The sequence below is a fragment of the Symsagittifera roscoffensis genome, chromosome 6 (assembly GCF_963678635.1).
Source record: "Symsagittifera roscoffensis chromosome 6, txSymRosc1.1, whole genome shotgun sequence".
NCBI lineage: Eukaryota > Metazoa > Xenacoelomorpha > Acoela > Convolutidae > Symsagittifera > Symsagittifera roscoffensis.
In genome coordinates, this window is record NC_087067.1 from 10,932,346 (window position 1) to 10,951,560 (window position 19,215).

The following is a 19,215-nucleotide window of genomic DNA, read 5'->3' on the forward strand; positions in this document are numbered from 1 at the left end:
GATGATTGACTTGAAAAACCGTCTAATAAGGATTAGAAACCCGGACCGGAATTACGTTAAGAAACCAATTAATAAAATAATAACATATGAAAACAAGGTACCAATTTTTTTTAGATAAAAAGATAAAACTACAGCCGGGACTACAAGCTGTAATAGCAGTTCTTAGAATGAGAAATTTAAATTCGTTAAGTGATAGTAAACACGTTTGTTTGGTACCTAACCCAAATAGTCAAAGCTCGGTGATTTTAGGCCGGGGCTTTTCCGTAACACAAAACGGGCTGTGTGCCAGTATGTTGTTGAACAAACTGGACACCACGGTTATGATGTAGCGTGGAAAGAAACTTGGTTATGCTTTACCGATGAAAACCGACTATGAGGAGACACAAAACATGAAGAGATATAGTGTGAAAGACTGCCGAATCATGCCAGAATTGATGAATTTGAATCTATTGATAAACTATTTTCAATGAAATCCGAAACAGATGAAGGCTTGTCGAGCTGCTTGATTTTTCCGGAACGCCCATCGTCATATAAACTAGAATCCGACAAACTGGTTTTGCCAGAGAAAGTAAACTTGAGAGGGAAAATAGGTGAGGGAGTTTTTGAATCTTTAAGGGTGGTTTGAAATGGGAATGCGGACGTATTTTCAAAGCAAAAGGCGGACATCGGTTGATTGACTTGAACAACCGTCTAATAAGGATTAGAAACCCGGAACGCAAGTATGTTAAGAAACCAATTAATAGAATAATAACAGATGAAAACAAGGTACCAATCTTTTTAGATAGAAAGATAAAACTACAGCCGGGACTACAAGCTGTAATAGCAGTTCCTAGAATGAAAAATATAAATTCGTTAAGTGATAGTAAACACGTTTGTTTGGTACCCAACCCAAATAGTCAAAGCTCGGTGATTTTAGGCCGGGGCTTTTCCGTAACACAAAACGGGCTGTGTGCCAGTATGTTGTTGAACACACTGGACACCACGGTTATGATGTAGCGTGGAAAGAAACTTGGTTATGCTTTACCGATGAAAACCGACTATGAGGAGACACAAAACACGAAGAGATATAGTGTGAAAGACTGCCCGAATCATGCTGATAAATATAAAATTTTAGAAAGAATTGATGAATTTGAATCTATTGATAAACTATTTTCAATGATATCCGAAACAGATGAAGGCTTGTCAAGCTGCTTGATTTTTCCGGCACGCCCATCGTCATATAAACTAGAATCCGACAAACCGGTTTTGCCAGAGAAAATAAACTTGAGAGGGAAAATAGGTGAGGGAGATTTTGAATATTTAAGGGTGGTTTGAAATGGGAATGCGGACGTATTTTCAAAACATAAGGCGGACATTGGTTGATTACTTGAACAACCGTCTAATAAGGATTAGAAACCCAGAACGCAAGTATGTTAAGAAACCAATTAATAGAATAATAACAGATGAAAACAAGGTACCAATCTTTTTAGATAGAAAGATAAAACTACAGCCGGGACTACAAGCTGTAATAGCAGTTCTTAGAATGAGAAATATAAATTCGTTAAGTGATAGTAAACACGTTTGTTTGGTACCCAACCCAAATAGTCAAAGCTCGTTGATTTTAGGCCGGGGCTTTTCCGTAACACAAAACGGGCTGTGTGCCAGTATGCTGTTGAACACACTGGACACCACGGTTACGATGTAGCGTGGAAAGAAACTTGGGTACGCTTTACCAATGAAAACCGACTATGAGGAGACACAAAACATGAAGACATATAGTGTGAAAGACTGCCCGAATCATGCCAGAATTGATGAATTTGAATCTATTGATAAACTATTTTCAATGAAATCCGAAACAGATGAAGGCTTGTCGAGCTGCTTGATTTTTCCGGAACGCCCATCGTCATATAAACTAGAATCCGACAAACCGGTTTTGCCAGAGAAAGTAAACTTGAGAGGGAAAATAGGTGAGGGAGTTTTTGAATATTTAAGGGTGGTTTGAAATGGGAATGCGGACGTATTTTCAAAGCATAAGGCGGACATCGGTTGATTGACTTGAACAACCGTCTAATAAGGATTAGAAACCCAGAACGCAAGTATGTTAAGAAACCATTTAATAGAATAATAACAGATGAAAACAAGGTACCAATCTTTTTAGATAGAAAGATAAAACTACAGCCGGGACTACAAGCTGTAATAGCAGTTCTTAGAATGAAAAATATAAATTCGTTAAGTGATAGTAAACACGTTTGTTTGGTACCCAACCCAAATAGTCAAAGCTCGGTGATTTTAGGCCGGGGCTTTTCCGTAACACAAAACGGGCTGTGTGCCAGTATGTTGTTGAACACACTGGACACCACGGTTATGATGTAGCGTGGAAAGAAACTTGGTTATGCTTTACCGATGAAAACCAACTATGAGGAGACACAAAACTTGAAGACATATAGTGTGAACGACTGCCCGAATCATGCTGATAAAGAAAAATTTTTAAAAAGAGTTGATGAATTTGAATCTATTGATAAACTGTTTTTAATGAAATCCGAAACAGATGAAGGCTTGTCGAGCTGCTTGAACTTTCCGAAACGCCCCTCGTCATATGAACTAGAATCCGACAAACCGGTTTTGCCAGAGAAAGAACACTTGAGAGGGAAAAAAGGTGAGGGAGATTTTGAATCATTAAGGGTGGTTTGAAATGGGAATGCGGACGTATTTTCAAAACTTAAGGCGGACATCGGTTAATTGACTTGAACAACCGTCTAATAAGGATTAGAAACCCGGAACGCAAGTATGTTAAGAAACCAATTAATAGAATAATAACAGATGAAAACAAGGTACCAATCTTTTTACATAGAAAGATAAAACTACAGCCGGGACTACAAGCTGTAATAGCAGTTCTTAGATTGAGAAATTTAAATTCCTTAAGTGATAGTAAACACGTTTGTTTGGTACCCAACCCAAATAGTCAAAGCTCGGTGATTTTAGTCCTGGGCTTTTCCGTAACACAAAACGGGCTGTGTGCCAGTATGTTGTTGAACACACTGGACACCACGGTTACGATGTAGCGTGGAAAGAAACTTGGGTACGCTTTACCGATGAAAACCAACTATGAGGAGACACAAAACTTGAAGACATATAGTGTGAACGACTGCCCGAATCATGCTGATAAAGAAAAAATTTTTAAAAAGAGTTGATGAATTTGAATCTATTGATAAACTGTTTTTAATGAAATCCGAAACAGATGAAGGCTTGTCGAGCTGCTTAACTTTCCGAAACGCCCCTCGTCATATGAACTAGAATCCGACAAACCGGTTTTGCCAGAGAAAGAACACTTGAGAGGGAAAATAGGTGAGGGAGATTTTGAATCATTAAGGGCGGTTTGAAATGGGAATGCGGACGTATTTTCAAAACATAAGGCGGACATCGGTTGATTGACTTGAACAACCGTCTAATAAGGATTAGAAACCCGGACCGGAAGTATGTTAAGAAACCAGTTAATAGAATAATAACAGATGAATACAAGGTACCAATCTTTTTAGATAGAAAGATAAAACTACAGCCGGGACTACAAGCTGTAATAGCAGTTCTTAGATTGAGAAATTTAAATTCCTTAAGTGATAGTAAACACGTTTGTTTGGTACCCAACCCGAATAGTCAAAGCTGGGTGATTTTAGGCCGGGGCTTTTCCGTAACACAAAACGGGCTTTGTGCCAGTATGTTGTTGAACACACTGGACACCCCGGTTACGATGTAGCGTGGAAAGAAACTTGGTTACGCTTTGCCGATGAAAACCGACTATGAGGAAACACAAAACTTGAAGAGATATAGTATAAAAGACTGCCCGAATCATGCTGATAGAGATAAAATTTTTAAAAGATTTGATGAATTTGAATCTATTGATAAACTGTTTTCAATGATATCCGAAACGGATGACGGCTTGTCGAGCTGCTCAAACTTTCCGGAACGCCCCTCGTCATATGAACTAGAATCCGAGAAACCGGTTTTGTCAGAGATAGAATACTGAGAAGGAAAATGGGTGAGGGAGATTTTGAATCATTCAGGGCGGTTTGAAATGGGAATGCGGACGTATTTTCAAAACATAAGGCGGACATCGGTTGATTGACTTGAACAACCGTCTAATAAGGATTAGAAACACGGAACGCAAGTATGTTAAGAAACCAATTAATAGAATAATAACAGATGAAAACAAGGTACCAATCTTTTTAGATAGAAAGATAAAACAACAGCCGGGACTACAAGCTGTAATAGCAGTTCTTAGAATGAAAAATATAAATGCGTTAAGTGATAGTAAACACGTTTGTTTGGTACCCAACCCAAATAGTCAAAGCTCGGTGATTTTAGGCCGGGGCTTTTCCGTAACACAAAACGGGCTGTGTGCCAGTATGTTGTTGAACACACTGGACACCACGGTTATGATGTAGCGTGGAAAAAAACTTGGTTATGCTTTACCGATGAAAACCGACTATGAGGAGACACAAAACATGAAGAGATATAGTGTGAAAGACTGCCCGAATCATGCTGATAGAGACAAAACTTTTAAAAGAATTGATGAATTTGAATCTATTGATAAACTGTTTTTTTTCAATGAAATCCGAAACGGATGACGGCTTGTCGAGCTGCTCGAACTTTCCGGAACGCCCCTCGTCATATGAACAAGAATCCGAGAAACCCGTTTTGTCAGAGATAGAAAATACTTGAGACGAAAATAGGTGAGGGAGATTTTGAATCATTCAGGGCGGTTTGAAATGGGAATGCGGACGTATTTTTAAAACGTAAGGCGGACATCGGTTGATTGACTTGAACAACCGTCTAATAAGGATTAGAAACCCGGAACGCAAGTATGTTAAGAAACCAATTAATGGAATAATAACAGATGAAAACAAGGTACCAAGCTTTTTAGATAGAAAGATAAACTACAGCCGGGACTACAATCTGTAATAGCAGTTCTTAGAATGAAAAATTTAAATTAGTTAAGTGATGGTGAACACGTTTGTTTGGTTCCCAACCCAAATAGTCAAAGCTCGGTGATTTTAGTCCCGGGCTTTTCCGTAACACAAAACGGGCTGTGTGCCAGTATGTTGTTGAACACACTGGACACCACGGTTACGATGTAGCGTGAAAAGAAACTTGGGTACGCTTTACCGATGAAAACCGACTATGAGGAGACACAAACTTGAAGAGATATAGTGTGAAAGACTGCCCGAATCATGCTGATAAAGATAAAATTTTTTAAAAGAATTGATGAATTTGAATCTATTGATAAACTGTTTTTTTCAATGAAATCCGAAACGGATGACGGCTTGTCGAGCTGCTCGAACTTTCCGGAAAGCCCCTCGTCAGATGAACTAGAATCCGACAAACCGGTTTTGTCAGAGATAGAATACTTGAGAGGAAAATAGGTGAGGGAGATTTTGAATCATTCAGGGCGGTTTGAAATGGGAATGCGGACGTATTTTTAAAACATAAGGCGGACATCGGTTGATTGACTTGAACAACCGTCTAATAAGGATTAGAAACCCGGAACGCAAGTATGTTAAGAAACCAATTAATGGAATAATAACAGATGAAAACAAGGTACCAAGCTTTTTAGATAGAAAGATAAACTACAGCCGGGACTACAATCTGTAATAGCAGTTATTAGAATGAGAAATTTAAATTAGTTAAGTGATAGTAAACACGTTTGTTTGGTACCCAACCCTAATAGTCAAAGCTCGGTGATTTTAGGCCGGGGCTTTTCCGTAACACAAAACGGGCTGTGTGCCAGTATGTTGTTGAACACACTGGACACTACGGTTACGATGTAGCGTGGAAAGAAACTTGGTTACGTTTTGCCGATGAAAACCGACTATGAGGAGACACAAAACTTGAAAAGATATAGTGTGAAAGACTGCCCGAATCATGCTGATAAAGATGAAAACTTAAAAAGAATTGATGAATTTGAATCTATTGATAAACTGTTTTCAATGAAATTTGATACGGATGAAGGCTTGTCGAGCTGCTCGAACTTTCCGGAATGCCCCTAGTCATATGAACTAGAATCCGACAAACCGGTTTTGCCAGAGATAGAACACTTGAGAGGGAATATAGGTGATGGAGATTTTGAATCATTAAGGGCGGTTTTAAATGGGAATGCGGACGTGTTTTCAAAATATAATTTCGTCAGGCATGGCGTTAGGCCGAAACCGGAAGCAGTGTAGGCTGTGTTGACATGGAAGGCTCCCTGAACGGACACACAACTCATGAGCTTCCTACGGTTTGCCAATTATTACTGTGACTTCATAAAAGGATATGCAGACAAGGGGTACCCCATGCAGAAACTGATGCGCAACAAAGGAAAGAAGTTCGAATGGAACGAAGAAGCTGAAGCTGCCTTCGAGAACATAAAATGGGAACTGTATCATGTTCTTGATACAGATGCATCAGTAGTCGCCATCTCAGGAATACTGCATCAGGAGCAGGAATGGAATGGGAGAACAGTTCTCCGTCCCATTGCATATGGCAGTATTGTGTTGAGTGACGCTGAAATGAAGTATGGTGCACCAAAGGCAGAAATGTTTGCAGTGGTCAAATTCGTGGAGAAGCACCGCGTATACTTGGGGAGCGCTCCTTTTAAGTTACGCATGGACAAAAAAGCGTTGTCCTGGTTGAAGACGTACTCTATGGACCAGAGCTATATTGGTCGGTGGATAGTCAGATTAGACGGCTAACACATGATAATCGAGCACAGGATGCGTGACAAACACCAAATTGCCGAAAACCTCAGCCAAAAGACTGAGTTTTCTAAAAGACTTGAACAGAAGCAAGCCAATCAGGCGGAAATCAACGAATGGTTCTCGTTTCTGGATAAAGCAACGTATGAGGCGCTACCCTTGACGAGATGGTTGGACAAATCTGGACATCCGATTCCGGGACACCCCGAGTTAACGGAAAAGAAGGCAGCGGAAATAAAGATCTCATCAAAGAAGGACCCACGGCCGAACCTGTTCCAACAGGAACTCTCTCGTATGAACATAAACAGCCTCTCGTTGCTGGATAAAACGGTGCAGGTCACTCCGCAAGTCATGCGGATGCTGGGTGAATTGTTGGAGAGAGAATTGACTAGAGATGACCCCGAGTTGGCAGCAGCCATGGCATCGCTAACAGTCAGTGAGAAAAAAAAGATTATGCCATCAAGCCGTCAAGACAAAGAAAATGAGAGGGATTGTAGGACAATAGTTCAGCAATTAGTGTCCTCGATACCCCAGAACGTCTTCACAAGTACACCATACAAACGAAAAGAACAGGTGGAAGGGACACAAAGGAAAACCGTCACTTTTCAGGATCACGATCAGAAAGGCGAAGAGAATGAACAAAACCTGGGGCAAGAAAGTTTGTCCGGGGAGAAAGTTGTTGATGAGAACAGGCGAGTTCATCAACAAGACATTGAAAAGAAATTTTGTCCGGGGAACCAGGTGTAGAAGAAAGTGTTCAAGGTGAGGAACAAGATCTGGAAGAGAAATTTTTGTCCGGGGAGTTGAAATGGATGAGCAGAGCGCATAAATCTGATCCCGAAGAAGAAACATGCTCAGCGACAGATTCTTCCGTTGATGACAACTCGAGGAATTCAGGAATTGACACTTACTCAGACAGGAACTCGAGCACTGGATTGGAATTGTCAGAGATAGCGATCCACACGTTGCTAGTGGAGACTCGAGCAAGATACCTGGACAGAGAGTTACATCAAGACCCTGACAACGATCGTTACCTGCTACATAGCGAAACAGTCTTTGACAACGCAGCGGATATTCTAGAAACAATAGCGGTATCGAAACGATCTATGAGTTTGTTGCCGCAGAAAGAAGTCGTCAGGACTGATGTTCAACCCTTCAGACAAGAGACAGAGCCATTAGCGAAAATTTGGTGCGTGAAGATGGAAGATGACACATATCAGCCAGATGAAACAAATAGTCATTTGAGGGTCATGAAGACGTACTTGAAGGCAAGCTACAGACTCTCAGACCAATTAAGAGCACAAAGAAATGACCGGATGACTAGTAACTTATTAAGGTGGATCTAAAATGGAACACAAGACAAAGGTGACCTGGAGGAAGACAGTTACCGTATTCTGAGACAGTAGTTTATGCAGAAAAAGGGAAGGTTATATCTGATCAAGGACGGGATTGTGGTTTGTAAGAGAGGAGAAGAAGACAAAGTCCTGTACAAATATAATGCAATAGTGTTGCCGCAACTCTATCAGTCAGAACTTTTATTCAGGTCGCATGATCAGATGGGCCATCAGGGAATCGACAAAGTATACCAGATGATCCTGAAGCGCTTTGAGTGGCCTGGAATGAAGAAGGCATGCGAGAAGTGGGTAACAGCATAACTGTCATGCCAACTGGTGAAGGATCCAAGGAAATTGCGATTTCCCTTGCACTCGATCGAGTCATCTGAATTCAAAGAGGTGGTGCAGATTTACCACCAGAAAATATGTATGACAGATTGTTGCTATAATCAGGTCTTGGTCATGATAGACCACTTTACGAATATGCAGAGGCCGTGGCCTGCATAACTGCGTCAGCAGAAGAGACGTGCGACCATCTAATTAATACGTGGATAGCGAGACATGGTTGTCCGATGACGTTTCAATCGGATAACGGAACAGCTTTTGTGGGAGAACTTACGAAAGAGCTCCTGAGACGCTCACAGGTGGCTCAAGCTCACTCCAAGACATACCATCCCCAGACGAATGGCGTCAATGCTGAGGGTATATTGTTCCAGGTACATGACCGATTGGGACACTTACCTTCCACTGGTGATGGGAGCTTACAACATCACGCAACACTCCTTCACCGGAGTTAGTTCACATATTATGTTACGAGAAGTCTACGCAAGGGATGTGATTAGACGTCAGCAAGAACTAAACGACTTATGCAGACGGAACACTCAGCAGGCACAGCCAAGGCAGAGGAAAAGGTTCGATAAAAAAGCAGCTGGTGCAAAGGCCTACTCGATAGGAGACTACGTATGGGTATTTCAAAACGTTATACCACCGAAAGGAACAAAAAAGCTCCTAAAAAGTGGAGGGGACCCTTCATGATCACAGAAGTGCACCAGGAGGGACGTTTTTATAGACTGAGTACCGGCCGAGCCGCTCACTACGAAAACATTAAGCCACACAACCCGTCGACGGAAGACTGGTGTATACCTGCAGACATGGAAGAAGGGGATTATCTGATGATGGATCCTGCCTGTGAGGTCAATGAGAAGAGCACCAGGGGACAAAATGATGGGAATGAGGTCGTAGAGGAGGAATCAAGTCCACCACTGGAACTGGATCTCAACGAGGTTAATGAAGCAGATGATGAAACCTTACCTTACGCAGAAGAGGACTGGCAAGACCCCGAACTGATGGAGGTTCCTAAGAACTTGGAACCGGATCTTCCGTTCACGATACAGACTCGTCAGAATGACAGGACAAGGCCAAGAAAAAAATATAACCCTTACGGTGACGACTTTGTAGTGGATAGGATAGATCTGAAAAAGGTAGTGGAAGAAGTAGTGGGTCTGGAAGAAATAACTGTGTCACAGGACATTGACATAGTCGATGATCACGACGATGAGTGGGCCGACGACTGGTCGAAACCCGAGATGGAATTCGACGACGAGCAACAGCAATCATATGAACAAGACTTGACGAATCTGCGTGTCTTAGAATGGCTGAACGAAATGACGTCGGACCCAAAGGAGACCAGCGTCACGATTCAAGATGTAGATCGTGAAAGCATAAAATACATGAAAACCAAACGAGATGATCCTTTCTGGGCTGCCCAGAAAGAGCAATTACTCATTCCTGCATCCAACCTCGATTTAATATCCGGTATGCGATCGACGGGGTCGTCGATGGATATTTTTGTCCGGGGAGTGGGGGTAGGACTTACCCACGTTGAAAAATTTTTAATAAAAAAATTAAAAATAGCAAGAGAGACAGGTGATCTAGGATCAGAAACAGGCGAGGACTCTAAGAAACCGGACACAGGGAGAGTATTTGAGTCATATTTTAACTTGCCGAGCGAGTACTCAAGTAGCATTATATTGACATATAGCGATTTTATACTCACAAATAGAACATGTGCGATAGCGATCACAGTGGACATGAGTTTTAAGACAGCGTTAGCAGCGGATTTTAGGAGAAAAACAAAAACATAGAATTCCTTCGGCAGCAAAAGCCAGGGATAGAAGGCGTAGCAGCCTTGCCTCCGGCGGCGTCGCACATACCGGGAAAGTATCTATGAAGCAGCATGTGGACCCGGAAAACCTAGTCTTGTCCTTGACGAGAGTGAGGGACTTCCTTGTGGAGAGGGAGGTGAAAGAACTCTCGCTTCCAGTATACGACCCGAACCGAGGACGACTGCATGCACTTTTCTGATACTAACATACAATTATATTTACATAAGAAATACTATTTGAGTATAAGCTGAGTTAAGGTTGCATGCAGGAAGGTGTCACACTAAGTGTGTTGTGTGTGATATGTTATGTGATATGTGTTATGTTATTAAGACCATGAGTAAGAAGAAATTAGTGACCATGAATAACCGAATGATGCTCTTAGGAATAGATCCATTCTTTTCCAAAATTCAATGAAATGATTTTTTATCTCGCTGTTTTAAATAAATTTTAATACAAAATTAAAGTGACGCTGACAAATGTGAGATTCTTGACCTTTTTTCTAGATCCTGATTGATCGTTTAATTATTCACCTGATTTCAATTGGTCAAACTGATATTAGAATCGAATCTAAAAGAAGATTGACAACTTCGACTTGAACGAATTGACGGACATGGCAGAGGCGTACGTAGGACTGACGATACATGCGATATATCGTCGGTTGATGGATCGAGATTTCGCTCTGGAGGACCCAGAGGTAGCCATGTTGCTGGTCGCCTTAATAAACATCTTGGGGCATGATAACAGTGGGGACCGCCCCACGGAAGTCTTATTGATGGCCGCATACGGAGAAAGAGGAGTACTGGACCGCCCAAACATGAAGGTAATGAGGTGGAGAAACGGGGCTCTCTCAGGAAGTGATTTGGCGAACGAGCCTGAATTGGGAAGTTCCAGGACCTACCAACCAGGTGAGATGCCTCTGCTAACCAGGCCTGGTCTGAGAAAAATGCATCAGGAGCTGAACAGCGAATCTGCCTCGTCTAGTTCACAACTGAGAGAAGCTGTGCCATCAAAGAGGGCGAGAGTAGAAGAAGAAGTTCAGACGAAAGAGAGCATGCAAGACCTCAACGGAACGATAGAAGAAGTGGAGAAGATCAGAAGGGAGCTGGATGGCATGACCAAAACCATGCTCACTATGGAAGAAGACATAAATACGAGAAAAAGTCAGTTTGAAGATTGCAACATGAAACATGGTCAAGAAATAGAGCGCTTGAGGCGAGAGTATAAAGAGCGATCGGAACGGCTGACGTTGACGACGGCAGTGGTAAAAGTAAAACCCGCAAGGAATGTTCCTCGTGGGCAGGTCCCGATGGAGCTCCTGACACCTCGCGAACTAAGTCAGACAACGGATGTGCGACCCCCAACTACGAAAGGGAGAGTAACAATTCCGGATCCCAAGAGACGATAGCGAGAACGGGAGTTAGTGATACAACGTTACCAACAAAGAGCTCTGAGGTCCCAGACAGGAAGATACGAGAAATGCCGATGAAGAAAGTGTCCCGAGTGATTGACGTGCAGAAGAACAACCAGGCGAAGAGTAACCTCACAGGAGTTCCAGACACGGATCCGCGAGCCTGCTTCAATCGATCGACTTGGAGCCCAGCAGTAAACTTGTAGCAACCGCCACTTGGGACATCATATCTGATACTGGGTGACAGCTTGGTGAGAATACTCCAGAACCTGAGGACCCCCTGGATCACTACGATGATGGCCTTTGGAGGTGCAGCGATAGCCCAGCTATTTCAAATGGTGCAGCTGACGAACCCAGGGAGGATCCCTAGCATAATGGTCCTTATAGAGACAAACAATGTGTCTAGATGCTCAGATGAGGAAGAGGCACAATGGGAGTCGATGATGGTGTGCCTATTCTCTACTCTCTGGCAGAAATTCAAGTGCGCGGTACTGACCGTCTGCTCCGTACCCATGAGCACAAAAACGTTGACATCGACAAGAAGAAGGCATAATGAAATGGAAAGAGCGACTGGATGAAATGAAAGTCGAGCTCTTTGACACGGGAGTGCTAAAGAAGGAAAAAACAACGAATGAGCCGGCAATTTCAACCTTTGTGCCCCCTAACCTAGAAACACGTCTGGGAACGGTCCCAGCCGTGACCTATAGGCCACAAAGCTCTAGCGTGCCAGGGCAAAGGACAGATGTACAGGATCGACTGGGAGAAGCGCCAATAAGAAGAACCGCGGTCGGATTGACAGGTCCTAAGAAGACGAAAATTAGGACCTGTCAATCCGACCGCGGAGATGACCAGCACCTCGAGACCAGAGACAAGATCAGAGACAACGAGTACCAGTCGAGAGGAGCGACGCCCAGACAAAAGCTCTTTGATGTGGTCGAGGCCCATACCTTCTCCTTGGCATATGTACAAACAGGATCTGATGAAATTAAACCTTCGAACTGTGAGCTTTGCAGCCGATGCCATGAAGATGTTGAATAGAGCGAGAATGTCTGTCAACGGACTGTACTCAATAACAGGCGTGGACTGGTTGATAGCCGCTGGCAGCTCTACTCTCAAGGCGGTTGTAAACTTCAGCTCTACAACCGCCTTGAGATTTGCCGACTCAGAGGGACTGTCCTTAAACAATACAATGGGTACAGTGAATGCAAGACCATTGCAAGATGTGAAACTGAATCACGATGAGGCAAATCGAGAAGAAAGACCCGGAAGATTCTTGACGACGAGGGCACCAATAGGACAACATGTAAAGATGTTTAGGCAGGTAAAAGCACCCCCAGGTCACATAAAAGAAAGAGCGTACCCGAAACAAGTGAATCAAGAAGGTTATGTTCTAAGATACGAAGAATTGAAGGCGATCAAGAAAGATGAGACCATCTGTGCAGCGTACGACAAAGCAGAAATGAGGAAAGCGAAGATTATGATAGTCGCGAACTCAGACTTCATATATACCTCCAAGTCTCTGTTTTGGCCTGACGTTATAATGTTGGCAGCGGTCGACCTGGACCTAATGCATTCGGTGTCAATGGCAATAGGGGTACAACGACAAACGGAAATGAACTCAATCACAATCGTATTTGCCGGCATGAACGACCATCTACACAGTAGGGGTTTCCTGAGCAGACTCAGAGAGCCTACGACGGCCAAAGACACTGTATGGCCGGCTATAAAAGATATCATCGAATCGATGGGTGAGGCAGTTGACACCCTGAAAGAAGGTGTTTTCCGCAAAATAACACCGAGAGCCGTGTTTGAACTGTCTCCGGGATATGCACATCTCTCGGATGGACTGAAATTTGTATACGCGATGGTGGCGTTGCTCTCGGAAGGGAAATATGATGTGATCATATCTGCCGCAAATTGCGGAATAGAGATGGAGAACCTAAGACCACTCAAGGCGGAATTACCTGCGTTGTGGTCTGACATCTCGAATGCGATACAAGGATTAAGAAATCATGCACTACACTTAATAGTGTTAGACGAAATACTGGTGTTGGAACTGTCCAGCTTCAGCCGACAACTTAAACTGAAGCCAGGAATTGACGATGACCATCGAAAAATCGTAGCGATGTCAAACGACTTATGGTTCAGAGGAATGGAAGTAAAGGAGGAAAGAGAAAGAAGGAAAAATTCCAAGGAGACGAGAGCTCACTTGGAAGCGATGGTCCTGAGAACGAAACCAGATGCTAACAAATGGTTTCACTTGACCCCTCGAATAGCCGCATTGGGCGCGGACGCTTCCGAGCGAGGCCCAGTGATGATCAGGAGAATCCATGCCTACCTGGTGAAAGAGGTAAGCCTGGCTGAAAATGCTGGAGAGATGTCAGCCGAGTTCGTAAACAGAGTGTGCCAAGTTACCCTGGAAGCTTTCTGGACACAGAATGTAAAAGGAGAAGAAGGCTATGACCGGACTGACAGCAAGCTCGAAGGGCTAGGAGCCGGATGGACCGCGTTCTTCTTGGCGAAAGTTTACCTATTGCTTTCTCGATACCTGATCAAAGAATTCCTCCAAGCTTTCGTAGAAGTAACGATCGTTGAATAACTAGCCCTGTTCGTGACTTATGAATCAGAGAAAGACACCAAGCATCCAAGGCATGAGGAAGCTTTATTGGGTGTGAAAGCCAGCAATGCCGCGATTAGATGGACTTCTAACGTCAATTGCGATAACACACGGACACTTGGGAGGATTGATGAATCTGACAGGCTATTTGGAGCAGATGAGGGATAACGTGAGGAGATTCGACGTGAAGCAACCCACGGATTCCTGGACTAAGATAAGAGATTTGCGACATACTCTTATCCAATACCTCCTGCAGCAGAATCGCTTTGGAATAGGAGAGGATGAAACAATTCAGAGGGAGGAAGACATGCGACGTCATGCTGGGGGCATGCTCCTGCTAACTGACCGGAGCTTAGCTATGAGGACCGACCCCCTAGCATTGATCAGAGGAGCCACAGAGTTCGTGACGGTGATATACGGTCCGGCAGTCACGTTTGCGTTCCCTGACGTTAAGGTGGAGGCTTACAGGAGGTCGGTGTTGCACCTGAACCTCATATCAGCAGCGGACAGAAGTGCACTTAACTGGTGTGAGCAACACGCACTACGAGAATTGACGAGTGAGGACTTGTTATTCGCGAAGATATCAGAGCCGGAGATGACCGTCATAAGTTTTGATGATCACTTCCGAGACAGGATGCGAGAAGTGGATAGAGGGCTCATCCAGGTATTCCCGAAGCTCTGCAATCTAAGGCCCTACAAAAAGATGAACTGCGAAGTCACATGAATTCCTCGACTGACTGCAGCATATCATAATTTGAGAGAAGAAACGAAAGGCTGGGGTGACCACAAGGAATTGCCAGAGGAGATCCCTGAATTCCCTTTGATCAGAAGGATGTTGCTCGGAGCAGACTCCGTAATACAAACCCCTAGGTTGAGAGCCTTTGAAACTAATAAAAGGAGGGTAGCGAAATTCTCCGAGATGATGGACTCGTGCTTTGTGGGCAGAAACGCCGCAGTGCTGCAGTATACGCAGTTTGCTTACACGGATGAAACAAAGAGGAGACGAATGAGCAATATAGCGACTCCGAAGCCTGGAAGATTTGACGAGGAATTGGCGAAACTGAATCTAGCGCCTATGGTCATGAGAGGCAAGGCTGACTTATCAGAAACCTCCCTAATCTTAACGAGCGTAAAACCAGGGTTAACGGTGGGCGGAACACTACAGACTAGAACCATGCTAGCACCCTTCGGCTGTGAAGAAGTCAAGGTAGTTCACGGAGAGGAGGAAGATCAGTCCGAAATTTCCAGATAGACCAAGAGATGAAGAGCAGGGGCCCTCAAGTTCAGGAAAAGATCCAAAACGAGACGATGGACAGGAAGGAAGACGTCAATCGAAAGAGTCTATGCAACAGGATCCCGATCAGGCCGAGAAAGAAGACGATAACTTCCTCAGCGGCTTTGAAAACGGAACGGACACGTTGGAAGCGATGACTGAGCCGGCAGACGGGGGAACTTCCACGCTGGAACCCCCGTCGACTTTCATGGAAACGAACCAGAAATTGCCGGAGAGCAGCTCTCCGAGCAATTCTAAAAACATCGAGATAAAAAAACTCTTGATGGAATCACCAAGGAGAAGAAGAATAGAAGGCACTGCCAGAGTACCTTTCTTGGGAATTTTGCCCGAAGAAGAGTGGGAAGTTCATCATAGAGACCACGTAAATAGGACGGGATGCAGTATGGACAGAGTAGCCTTCATGAAAGAGGTCTGGACAGTGGTTCAGAGCTACGGGACCCAGTCTATTTTGAAAATATGTCTCAACAGATCCACTAAGGCGGGAAGTCCTTGACAAACTCGACGATTGAGAAAGTAGATTGAGCGAGTTACTGATTGACTCGGCCACTGACGAAAATGAGGCAAACTCTCCTATAATGATGACACCGCAAGAAGACAGGGAAGAAGTAGTATATCTGTCAAGATTCCGAAAGGGAACGATGCGATCAAAGATGGCGATTGACAGGATTAATGAAACGACGATGAAGCTTGGCAGCAAAGTGACATTGAGGACAGCTGGAAAAACAAAAGTGGATTCCGAAATCTCGATAAAAGCTGTCAAATCAGCCAAAAGAAAACATGTGAGAACATGATAGCGATACCCTATGTGCATGACTGGACTGACACGCGGTGAATATGATTCGGAAGAAAAAAAGGGATCTAAGGGAGAGAAGGTGTTCTTAATGACGAGTATGAGAGATTTGATAAACCAAGAAGGAGTAACAGTAGCGTGCGCGAAGCGGAGAGAAGCTCTCTGTTTTGTTCGATTCATGATAGAATAAATATCAGTGCCAGCCGTGAACACTTTTGTCAAGATGCTAAGAGACGGTGATGAACGATCGAAAGCCTTGTTCTTACTGGCGCTTTTGGACATACATCAGAGTAAGCCAATGCGAGTGACTTTGAATCAGCCTGCCTGTGGGGCTGTAACCGATAAAAAAGATTGACGAAATAAGGATGTTCCCTAACAAGGAGATGAAGCTCACAAAGAGATCTATGGGAGCACTGCCGAAGTCCAGTGAGTACTGTGGACCAATCAGGAAGAAGTCATACAGTTACGTATCCGGAATTATAGGGATGGCGTTCATCCCTTTCGTAAATGAAGACATACGCGATTGCTTCTTTGACTACGAGCGAGCAGTGTTGCTGAGATTTTGGATGTCAATATTTGCAACGATAAGAAGCGCGACTAATCAGCAGACCAAGCTGGGACTAGTCTTGGAGGAAAAAGTGACTGCACCTTCAGTGCCAAAAACTGACAACCCAGTAGAGTTTGGATTGGGATTCTCGGACGAATTGCTAAGAACGAGTTTGATGGTGGTATGGGAACTGACGAAACCATCATGGTGGGTGTCCGAGTCCTAACGCCGATTCGATATTGCGTGCGACACAAGACGTGCAGAGGGAACTGAACTCAGACTGTAACTTGCGTGACCTGAACATCATCTAAAGTTTGATGACGACAGCCTCTAAGAGCAACGGAGAAGACAAAGTAGAATTGCCTGGCTGGGGACCAGAGGACTGGGTCAAACCTGGTAGCTGTCTGGCTGAATCCTGTGGACTGGAAGGTCACACCTGTGGAGGTCTGGATTATGTAAAGACCCTGGAGAAACAACACAAGCAATTGACGATATTGTTTAGGAACATTGTGATAAAGGCAAAAACGGAAACGGAATTGAAAGCAGATTGCCATGGTGGAACCGAGGTGAATCTAGTGACTGCACTATAATTCTACAGCATGTTTGGTTCTTTAGAGTCACTATTGATTCTAGAACAAAAGCATGAGATGGTTACGACCATCAGTGTAGAAGTGTTTCCGGGAGTTTTGCAAACCGAGCAGAAGTATATTGGAAAGTGGAGAGAAGCGATCGAGGTGGTAATTAACATCCGGCGTGGTGAAACCTATCGTAGACCAACAGGAGCGATATTTTTAGTGAGATCAACTCTAGCTCCAATGTGCAAGAGCAGATGCCCAGTGCATTTTGTAGCGGTGGATGTGAAAAGTACGAGAACGATCGTGGATCAAGCCTTCTCAGTGCCAAAATGCGCAAGACTAGGGTGAATGTCATAAAAATCTTACGAGTTGCTGTGCGAAATTTTCTCAGCAGTTTCAGAGAGAACCAAAGAGGAATTAGAATCGATACTGTTAAAGAAGGTCATGGGATACGCCAGTGGGAACTTCAGTGACTTTGAAAGACAAAAGCAGAAAGAGTCAACAGTCACGGATCACAATGCAGTAGACGAGAATGATGAATTCCAACGAGTGACGATGGAAGTGGAACCACTACTGGAAGCGTCGGGAAAGTGTAATTGGAGGAGAATCGTGTCGACACATGATTAGTTCCCCTACCATTGCTTGCTACAAACTTGGTGGTACCCCGAGCGTAGTAATATGGTGTTGATCTGGGACTGTTGAGAGCTGCTCTCCGTGGGTTTTTCAGATTCATGTCAGCCCAAAACAATAGTGATAGTAGGAATTATGATGGCGATACGATGGCTGGAATCTCATGTAGGAGAGAACAAAATACAAGAAACGTCGTCGAAAGAACAATTGCAGGAATTGGATTGTCTAAAAGACTTAGATCTTTTTGAGACAACGTGCAAAATCTTGAACATTCCGATGGAAATGAAAAAGATATGGGCCAGAAGACGACTGATGCCATGGTTCAGAGCCAACATGACTGCATGGTTGTACTCTGCAAGAATCATATGTCGAAGCACAGCAGAAAGTACCGTGCGTATCAGCTGTACATTGGAGTAGCTTTCAAGCGAGCTTTTATAACTCATCGGAATGCAGTAACCACCGCAGTGAAGAGAACTTCTAAGACAAGTGAATGTGACGGAAGGGAAAAAGAAGAGATGTTGAAAGAAGACTTGGAGAGAAATGTGACGTTGTGCCTCCACAACAGCTTCTGCCGAAACAGAGAAACTAACGTTGATCCTCTGCTTTGTTGTAAACAAAGAGTAGAAGAGCAGAAGTGTTGGAGAACTGCCTCCAACAGCGTCAGAATAGCTACCGACGTGTTGCGAGACACAGAGACTGAAAGTGCGGAGTCAATGTCGCAGGAGGAGGAGAATGAACATTGACAAATTGCCGAAAGTCAAGATGCAAAAAGAAAAAAAATTAGAAAAATTTAGAAGTTTTAGAACTTCTAAACGACGTAAAAAAAAGAGTGAGCAAAGAAAGATACAAAGAAGCAAAGAAAGAGAAGATGTTAAAACTCAGAAATGTTTTTTGTGTGACAAAAACTCCGATGAGAAACAAAGCAACTAAGTTTGCAATTGAAACTCAAGCGAAAACATTTAGTTGAGTTTTGAAGATTAAAGATTTTGTTGCTTTAGAGACACTTACTGTTAGTTTAGAAAAGCTTGAGTGGAGAGTATATTAAAATATTCCAGCCTGCATGATTGTTTTTAATCAACTAAGACGACTGATCACTTTGTGGTGACATTAAAGGCTTGGTTAACCTCTTGAAGAGGGAGATTATTTCA

The 19,215-nt window shown here is 43.6% G+C and overlaps 3 protein-coding genes across 7 annotated transcripts in view; all 3 read left to right on the forward strand.

Moving 5' to 3' along the window:
* LOC134848536 (cyclin-dependent kinase 1-like) overlaps positions 1-19,215 on the forward strand; it is a 488,218-nt gene that overhangs the window by 35,268 nt on the left and 433,735 nt on the right. The window lies entirely within an intron of this gene.
* Positions 1-19,215, forward strand: part of LOC134848537 (AP-3 complex subunit sigma-1-like) — a 144,359-nt gene that overhangs the window by 35,267 nt on the left and 89,877 nt on the right. Inside the window, exon 1 of one of the 4 annotated variants that reach the window (XM_063866042.1) lies at positions 8,033-8,042. The exons of the other annotated variants lie outside the window; for them this stretch is intronic. The gene's annotated coding sequence lies outside the window, so the exon portion shown is untranslated. Of the gene's footprint in view, positions 1-8,032; positions 8,043-19,215 lie in introns of those variants that run through there. 4 annotated transcript variants of the gene reach the window in all.
* Positions 1-19,215, forward strand: part of LOC134848538 (NADH dehydrogenase [ubiquinone] 1 alpha subcomplex subunit 5-like) — a 134,648-nt gene that overhangs the window by 35,262 nt on the left and 80,171 nt on the right. The gene's annotated exons all lie outside the window — the stretch shown is intronic.